The sequence below is a fragment of the Argiope bruennichi genome, chromosome 2 (genome assembly GCF_947563725.1).
Source record: "Argiope bruennichi chromosome 2, qqArgBrue1.1, whole genome shotgun sequence".
In the NCBI taxonomy this organism is placed as follows: domain Eukaryota; kingdom Metazoa; phylum Arthropoda; class Arachnida; order Araneae; family Araneidae; genus Argiope; species Argiope bruennichi.
Genome location: NC_079152.1, coordinates 108,119,287 through 108,129,759, shown reverse-complemented (window position 1 = coordinate 108,129,759; position 10,473 = coordinate 108,119,287). Strand labels below are relative to the sequence as shown.

The following is a 10,473-nucleotide window of genomic DNA, read 5'->3' as shown; positions in this document are numbered from 1 at the left end:
ATTTTTAGATAATTTATTATAATTATTTTTAGATTTGATTGGCAGAATAACATTCACTTCCTAATAACTGCATTTCATTAGAAAATTGTCTTCTGATCTTATAATGCGTTCTAGAAATCAGGACATAAGTTATTATCAAAATAAAAGGTTTTCGAATAATTTAAAATCATTTTGCCACAAACATTCATTTTTAATAAATACCACAAGAGTAAAATCTTTAAAATATTTTTAAATCATATTTACCTATATTCAAGGTTCCTGAAACAGAAGAATTTTCTTGTTTCAAATAAGAAAATTGAAGCAATAAGTATAAAATCTGTTTTATTTAAATTTTCATCTCAATTCTAATTCCCGTTTCAAAACTTAATAATGTATTTGACGCTTAATACTAGATATGGATTAAAATGTATAATTATTCATTTGAAGACATTTTCTAAAATATATTGTAATGCATTTTTATTAATTAAAGTTAATTTTTTTATTTAAAAAAAGTTTGAACCTCTTGTCTTGTGAGTTTTTTTCAATAGGAAATAATTATATTTCGAAACATATTACAATTTTTTGTTATCACTCCAAATTTTGGACCAGTAAAATAAATTTTGCCATTTTTTTTACTAATTAAAAAAAAGGGGAAATGATTACTGTTAGTTCTTTTATTCTTTCGAAAGTTATTACGTATTTTTTAAAATAAAATTTCAAATATGTTTTTCTTTTATTCTTGCTTATTTTATTCAGTTGTTTTAAACATATTCAGAACTTTTTTAAATTAATGAATCTCTTGATTGATTAAATATTTACATAATCTTTTTAAATAAATAGTTTAATTTTGGATTAAAAATTACACTAACATATCATAAGTGCTTTGTTGTAAACGTTTATCAAATGTGTTTGTACCGTTTTTTAAACTACAAACAAGCACAAACTTTCACATATTTATTATTTTATCAAATAATATAAATCGGCATGGTCACTTATTTTATTATGGAAAAGACTGGTTTTTAAATATAGAGTGACCATTGAAATTATATTCACTTTTCTGGGTTTTTTTGAAAATTTTATAAATTTATTATGAAAGACATTTGCTAAGATTTATATTTAATGTATGAGAATATTAAGAAATTTTTGATCATCTGATTGAAGAAAGAAAGTGGATGAAAAAATATTTTTCATATAAAATAAATTTCATTTAAATGTGTTCTTGAAATTCCATCAAATGAAGTCAGCGTTAATAAATGAAAAATATTTTTTTTAGAAGAAAGAAAGAAAGCAGAATGCAACGTAAAAATAGTTAAAAAGAAAACATGAATAAATAAATATATTTACCACATAATAGGCCATCGTCTATAAAAAAATATGTCAATTTTAAATTAGTTATTATGTTTCTACCAGAAAATTGGAAATACATTAATTTATGTGTATGCACATGAATAAGATTCGAACCGTGCAATTAGTTGTAAAATAGTTAAAGAAAATATATATAGTAAGAAAGGAATGTATATATATATATATATATATATATATATATATATATATATATATATATATATATATATATATATATATATATATATATATATATATATATATATAAGGAGAATAACATTATAAAGCAATATATATGTAGTAGAAGGATAAAAATATAGAAGAATATTAATATTTTTTTTTTTCATAACCGTTTTCTCTTTAACATAAAAAGAGTACTGATATACTGAGCATTTCAGTATAGAGTTTTCTAAAAAAATGATGTACGGAGCCATTTTATGTCATAAACGAATATTTATATTAATTTTTTAAGATCACTGCATTTCCTTCTTTTCAAACAAATGATCAATAAAAGACATAAGACTGACAAGATAAGGAAAAAGAACTGCTGCCGAAAAAAAATTTCAGAATTTTTACATATTTCTTTGCGGAGAAATATCTGAATCATATCAAACATGATAGTTTTTATTTAATTTAAATGCATACTAAATACATAAATAAAAAAGTAAATACATACATTTGTTTATACAGTATTTAAGAACATTAAGAAGTACATTTTATGCATGAAAATACAATTGAATACTGTATCGTTGTAAAATTGTAAATGAATAATTACCTCTGGCAACGTCAGCTAAATCTGACAAAACACAATGATATAACAAAATTAAAACTTAAACAAGAATTTCAAATTTATATTTCATACACTTATTTGGAAAATAATTTTATGGTGAATTATTTTTCTTTTTATTTGAACTGTTTACATTTTGGAATTTATCAGGCGCTTTTAATCAATAATTTGATAACATTGCAGCAAATAAAGGATTTTTTATTTAAGAAAATTAATATTTTTCTTAAGACTTCTATTTTCTGGAATAAAGATACAAAACTTTGAAAATTTTTAAATAATTGAATTAATTCTATTAAACCATGATTTTTAAAACAGTCATTAGATCAATGAAATATTTTTTTTCTATAAATTTACAGAAAGTTTTTGGTGTTTCTTTTTTTAACAGATATATTAGTTTAAAATTTAACAATATTTTCAATGAGATAAATACGATTATTCATTAATATTAGTTCTTTATTTCGGTATTAAATTGGTGCATTTTAAGATTTTTTTTAATAATAAGAAAGAAGAGTGCACTCAAATCTATCGATACAATGTAAAAAAAAAATAATAGAATGGAATCCTTATTATGATTTTTGAAGAAATTTGTGATATGAAATGAAATTAAAATGAATTTATGCAATGATTTTTATGATTATTAAAAATTCAAATGCAATTAAGGTTTTATATTATCTAGTACAGTGGTTCTTAACCTTTTTAAGCCGCGACCTAAATTAGAGAAATAGGTTCATGTCGCGACCCAAACAAAAGTCAAAATTTTTTCATTGCTTTATTTTAGATCGTATTTTTAAAAAATCTTCAATCCTACGATGATGATTTTTTTAAACTTACAAATTTTTTATTTGACATTTAACAAAATAATTGACATTTTAACTTATTCCTAAAAAAAAAAGAAATATCAATACATATGTTAAGTCTTTTAAATTTTAAATGCAAGTCATACAGTTTTAATGAGAACCTTGTGCTTGAATACATTTTGAAAGATCTTCAAACCTCGGTTGAATGCTTGTCAAGGAGTAGCTTATATCTATTTCAGGATTTAACTTGTTCCGGTAATTGTTTTTGATTACACACAGAGCCGAAAAACCAGCCTCACACATATATGTTGTTGAAAAGGGCAATAATACAGCAAGGGTAATTGTTTGGCAGAATTTATAAAACCATTACTACTTGGTGCATCCAAACGATTGTTGATATTTATTCAAGTCGCCCTTTCTAAAATGTCTGAAATTTGGTGTATTACTAACTTTTTTGGTTCGACTCAGCGCGACCCAAGAAATATGCTTCGCGACCCAATTTTGGGTCGCGACCCATAGGTTAAGAACCGCTGATCTAGTAGAAAAGGATTATAGGATGTTTCTAAAATAATCACAAATTTTTTAGTTTTGGCAAGAAAGAAAATTGACAGAAAACTGTTTGTTATATTGTCAAATGAATGCTCCTTGTGGAATCTAGAATCATAAGTTAGAAAGGATTACTTTAATGCAAAAATGGATTGATAAATCTTAAGCCCTGGAATCTATTTCGCAATTCTATTAATACTTTGAGATTTATTGATTCCTAATATAAAGTTTTAGAAGCTCACTTTCCTTACGAAGTTAAAAGAAATTATTTAGGCATGCCGTATTCAAACAGAAATAAAAAATGGAGTGTCCTACATATTTCTAAGAAACTATTTTTTATTTATTTATAAGGTAAGGTAAATTATCATCTTTTGTTTATATAACATGTTTTGCATGTACATTCTTTTTTTAGAAGATGAACTGAAAGTAAATATTACTACAAAAATTATAAAGTAGTGTAAATTTTTAATTGCTTAAATGTTATGCTTTACATGAACATGCTCTTTAAGAAATTGAACTAAAAATAAATGTCGTAAATTGTACAAAAATTCTAAGGTAATACAGTTTTTTCGATTCATTTAATTCTTTTTTTGCTAAAGTTGAAAGAAAACATTTTACTTACTGTTCCCACTACCTCCTATAATTAGAAAATGGGAAAATTGCATTAAGAGATAGACATTTTTAAAGGTATTTTAAAGGAGAACTTTTTAAACATTCGAGGTTTCTATTAAACTATTTCACAGAAAATCAGATTAGTAATTTTTGACTAATTCGAGTTAGAATGATTGAAAATAATTCACATTTTTGATAAAAGTAAATAATTTTGAAGTTGTGTAAGAAAATATTTAATTATACGCATATTAAATGTCCGAATGTAAGGCAATTCAGAAATCTGGTGCAATTTTAAAAGTCAATAATTTGTAAATGATTGATGATAAAACGATGCCGTTTGTGCAGAAAAGGTGGAATTTAAGCACAATCTTTTTTTTTAAATCAAGAATAGTACACACGATTTTTTTTATCACGAAATTGGACATGGAGCATATTTTACAGTTTAAGTTGCCAGATGATTTTGTGGTAGGAGGAATGACACGCTATGTAAGATAAGATTCTGGTAGGGGTTAAGATTGACAAATGTCTTCGTACTTCATAAAAAAGACAAACTATTAGATGAGAAATAGCATTTTTGAAGTATTTTTGATGTTAAGATTGACCATGAAGAGCAAACATACTGCTTAATCCTTTGAAAAAAGGGTTATTATTGTATTGATGCATTCGTTACCAAATGTTTTACTTAAAAACTTTCTTTGACTTCTGAATCACCAAACATATACATTTAATATAAAAAAACCCCTCATATCTTTAATGAATTAGAGATCGTTTAATTAAATTTATTCATATTTCATTATATATATATAGAATAAAATTTGATTCAGTTTGAATCGATAAAGAATTAAAATTTTTATACGGCCCCTATACAAAAAATATCTTATCCACCCCACACACTAATAAAGTGATGCAGAAAATGTAAGCATTAGGAAGTCCCAGAAATATGAAATACATAGCTGTTAACTTAAACAACTTTTATATGTCTAGATATGAGTTCAATAAGAGGAAAATTCAAGTCAGATGATTGCTCTTTGGTTCGTATACATATTAAGCACGAAAATATTTATTCTATACATATAACTAGTAATTTGACTATTTACAGATGTAAATGCATTAAAATTCTGTCAAATAATACAGCTTTACGAAAAGATTATAAACCTTTTTTAAAATGCTTTCTATCCATAATTACATTTGCCTCATAATAATTCTCTGTATTGGGTCTCAAATTTTTGTTCGATGATGTCGCAACAACCATTTTGAATGGGTTGTTAAAAATTTGCTTTATTTAAAGAAAATGGCAAATAAACAACTATTCATAAATGATCTATCAAATTAAAATCCATAAGCTTTAAATCAGGAGATCTATAGGGAAATTAGATTGGCTCATGCAAACCAATCTACTTGTTTGGAAAATCGCTATTTAACCAACGTTTCACAACTATAATATTGTGAACAAGCGATGCATCCTGTTGAAACCTAATATGAGGATATATTTGGTTAAATCAGAACAATTTGCAGTGGTCATTCAGAGCAATGTAGTAATGCATTGCTTCCTAAGTAATAAGAGACAAAGTAATAAGTTTCCTAAGTAATTAGGGGCTATTAATCTGTATTACTGAATAAAAATTTCTTTTAATTGTCCACGCCACATTGGAATAGAATAACAAATAAACAAATATAACATGCAATCTATGAGACTCATATCCCTTAGACTGATTATGTTCAAGTTAAGTAGAAAATGGAAAAAACGACAAATTTTTTTTAGTCCGATGGTTCCAGTTCTCCAAAAGTTTGGAGAAAAATAGCATTTTAGTAAAAAGAATTACGAACTGAAGTGAAGATAAGGTAGGATAAAAATAAAATGGTTGCGTTTTAAGTTAACCTTTGAAGTAGTGGTATATAAAGTCATTCTCAACAAAATAGCAGAATGTCAGGTAGTAGATCTGAAGAATTGAGACGACAAAAAAAGACTTTAATTTTAATCTTGCATAATTGCTGTATAATTGTAAAACAGAAGAGTTTAAAATGTTAAAGAAGCCTAGAAAGTACTATTCATCTTCAATATTTTCATTTTACAGAAACGGTAATAACCAGCTACCTTTCTTAAACCTTATTATCCCATTTTGTCATGTGAAAGAAAGACTTAAGAATTTTTTTCGTGCTGTCTTGAAAGCTTGCAATTACTATGGAGTAAAAGTTTTAAAAGACGACTTATAGTATTTTTCATCTGACCCAAGAATTGCAGTTTTACTCTTATTTTAATTTTGTTTAAAAATGATATATATTTGTGTAATGACAAAATATTTGTGCATATATATATACACATAAAAAATAAAAATGTATGTATATAATAATTATTTTTCTTTCTTTTTTTCTCGGTTTTTGTAATAAAATTAACAGCTGTTATGCGATCTATCTGGAATTTAAAGTAAGCGTTTTTACTAAAGAGAAGATAAAATAATATACTTACTAACGCCTTGTCCTAAATAAAAATGAAATTGTCAAACTATTATTTTTTCAAATCTTGCAACTCAAATGAATGATTTTCGAATACTTGCAATTATTAATATATTTTACAAATCATCTGGGAACATTTTTAATTCATTAATGATTTATTGCGTGAATTTGGACTAACTTTGATTCTTTCATTGCGGAAATTTAAAATTCGTTCTTTAAACTATATTTTAGATATTGAGAGAAATATATAATTGGAAAATCAAAAAAAAAAAAATAAATAAATAAATACTAAAACATATTTGAAAACATTAAACGTTGAAGATTAAAGATTTTAAAGATTTTTTAAAAAGTTTTTTGCTAACTGTTTTTCAGCATAATGTTATCGCAATGAAATCTTATGTTTCTAATTTTGTGTAAACATATCTAATCGTACTGTGGTTAAATTAATTGTCTTAAATCTGGCGATTACCTACGTATTAGTAAAATTTCTACAGAAAAATAATTTTTTGTTGTAATTCAGTTTTTGATTGTCTACAAAATTGAACATATTTTTCAAAAATACCACACTACAATAAGTAATGGAAATTCTCAAAGAAAAAAAATCCTTATATATTGTAATATTCGGCAACTGAATAGGAAAACGTTACTAGTAATTTATATTAAAAACCGTTCGAACTATGTCAGGAATAAAAATTATGTTCGATTTCTGTGAGCGCAATATATTAATATTAAAACATTCAAAGATATTTTAATCTACAAAATAACAGAGAATTGTCATCTGTGTTATGTACAAAGAAATGGGAATATTTTTAAAAAGAAAATATAAACAATTAGGATCTTTATGCATGATATATAAATCGTTACATTTTATCAAAATTGATGAGTTAGAAGAATAACAAAATAAAATTTACAATGATGTGTTCACAATTATGTGTAAGAATTAAAATTAGAGCTTCAGTAATGCTTGAGAAATTTATTTAATTACAAATATGATTGAAAAATTGCAACATTTTGTTTAATGGGCTAAATAACAATACAGCAGTTATCCTATTTCCAATTTATTTAATGTCCTAAGATTTAATTAAATATTTTTTCCTACGGAATTAGTAAACTAATGTTTCAGAAAAAAATAAAATGAAACTGCGATAAAAACGTTTTTTCTAGGATTCAGACACTGTGAAACTGCAAAAAAGCAACCCGGTTATGACAGATGACCCATTAACACTCCGGGGAGGGGGTCGAAATCGAAGGGGTTATTTTCAACAATCGTCTTTAAAAGAAGGGGAAAGCATCTTCTAACTTTCCTCACTGAATGCCCGCATTCAAAGTAACTTTTCGGAGTTTGAGTTTCCGAAGTTTAAAGGATAGTAATTATACACAATAATGCTGTGTGTGTGTGACTCATGGCACTTTACAAGCTCACTGACAGTTATCTGTCAACGATTTAAGCCGAGTGAGTGTTTTGTTTTTTCAGTAGCGCCACTTGGGCCAAGAGTACGACTTAGCTACTTCATGCGTCACATTCGCTTGCACAACCTCTTTTTACAGGGGGACACATTCACACACCTCACAGATAGAACACAGAAAAAGAAAAACCATGCTCGAACCGGGACGCCCAGATCATGAGGAAGAGGCGCTACCCCTTTGCCAGACGCCGGATATATACAATGCTAATTATATGATCTTTTTCATTATTTTTAGTTTAGTTGAATTTCAATAACCCTTAAGATAAAGAAACATAAGAAAGAGCCTAGTTTCACAACTTTTTTACATTCTCAAATCATTGTCAAAATTTTAAATTCTTTTATTTAGCTTCATATGTTTCATGTTTATAATTTTGGAATATTGATTCTTCAATTGAATTGAATTCAATAATTGATTCTTCATTCACTTTATTATGTACTAGAATTCTGAAATTCTGTATATCTTATTAAAAAAATTATAGTCTCTCGTTAACAACCATTTTTAAAAAATCATTTTTTAGCTATAAATTATCTATTATTGTATTAATCCAATTAAAAATTTATTTAACAGTGATAGCACCCAAAAATTAATTTATGATCTAGAAATTAACGTCTAAAATATTGAATTTTAGATTTCATGATATTTATAGCCACATATTATGAAATATATTAAAGACGAGACAGCATAAAGTAATAAAAAATAAAAAGGCTTTAAACACCGCTTTATTAATGTAATAAAAAGAAAGAAATAGTATTTTTTTTTTCAGTGGAAAAACAAATTAAGAAACTAGACATAATTATAAGAAAGAAATTCTTAGATATTTATTGACAATTAAAAATCAAAAGCGATTGAATTACTAATTTCCTTAGAGCTTTTTTTTGTCAACATCTTAGGTTTTTATGGTTCCAATTTGGAAATCGATTAAAAAAATAATTTAACAAAGAAATTAAGAATATTATAAAAAGATAAGAATTGAAAATTTTTAGAATATTACAAGCGGGAATTAAAATATTTTATGTTTTAGCAGATTATTAAATATATAGATTATTTATGAATAAGTATATTCCATCTTAAAAATTTAGAATTCTAATAGAAGCTTTTTTCTTGTTAAGAATTCAAATGGCTGTTTAAAATATTGTTTGCAGTCAGAAAAGGCAACCGATATGATTTAATGGTTTTCATACACCAATGCAGACCTGTTGTGACCGCTTTTTTTAAAGCTGCAATGAATATCATAAGAAATGAAAATTAAAAACTAGAAAATAATAATCATAAAAAAATTTAAAATATTTTTATCAGTGCTTTAAAAAAAATATTTTTACATCAAAATTCTGGAGACCAAAACAAAAATCGTGAAAAGGCGATTTTCAGAAAACAGTAGAAATCTAAAAAGCCACTCTGAATACCACAATAATTAAAAAAATTCCGAATTCATTATTATATAGCAAGTGAATTGTATTATAAGTGTGATTGCTATTCTACTTTAGTTAAAGTTTTCTATTTGGGCCTGATACTCTTTTAATTTGATAAAAATGTAATTAAATTTAATTTTTGCTAAAAAATCAATTTTTCTTTTTAATACATTGATAAAAGCATTTTTACATTAACTATTGAAAAACAATAAAAAAATGCTTCGATTTCCTTTTTATAACTTACCGAGATCGTCACTATCTATAAATATAAGAAGACAAATACTTTCATTATTTTTATAACATAATCATTAAAACATATTAATTCTTTACAATTTAAATTATTATGAAAATAGAATTAAGTTGTGTGTGTTGTTTGAAAATGACCTTAATGCATTTTTAAAATAACTACCAGTTATATGATTGGAGTATTCGTAATAAAAGTCTTTTGAAGAAGTTATTAGGCATTTGAATTTTTCATCAAAAGTCGAATTTGAAGCATTACAAACAAAGAATTAAATGCTGATATCGCTTAAATCGTATTAATATTCTTTTCTGGTAAGTACATCGATTTCTCGAGAATTAATATTAAAAAATCTTACACGCATTTAATCTCTTCTAATAATAAAAGAGAATTATGTATGTTGGTGTTTTGCAAAGCAGATTGTTTTACTTTCAACAACTAAATTTGATTGGAAATGAAGAATTCAGAATGATTTTTTTGAAATTCCTTCGTTAGAATTTTAATTAGTTAAAATTAAATTAAAATTTTATATTGCTTTGCATTATTCCACAAAAGTAATTTTTACAATACTTCAAAATTCAAAACGTTACCTTTTTAATGACAGCAACTTAATTTTTGTAATTTTTCCCCTACTGCAATACATTTTTCAAAATATACTTATTCAAAATTTGTACTAATGCTCTTATTCCTGCACAGAAATTAACTTTGTTTCATCAAATATATAATCACGTGTTTTATTTCCAAAGCAAAAAGTCAAGGAATGGGAATTCGGTTTACATTTTCATATTCTTTGGAAACGCCGCAATGAAATCTTTACCTTCTGATTTCATTTCATAT

General features: G+C 25.2%; 1 long non-coding RNA gene across 1 annotated transcript; it reads right to left on the bottom strand.

Annotated features, from left to right (window-relative positions):
- Positions 1-241: 241 nt before the first annotated feature.
- LOC129962100 (uncharacterized) lies at positions 242-9,723 on the bottom strand. Its single transcript, XR_008783887.1, has 6 exons — positions 9,640-9,723; positions 6,533-6,544; positions 4,076-4,090; positions 2,099-2,119; positions 1,324-1,341; positions 242-258 (listed from the first exon to the last, which is right to left on the bottom strand). It is a non-coding gene; the product is annotated as an uncharacterized LOC129962100 (long non-coding RNA).
- Between the last annotated feature and the right edge of the window lie 750 nt (positions 9,724-10,473).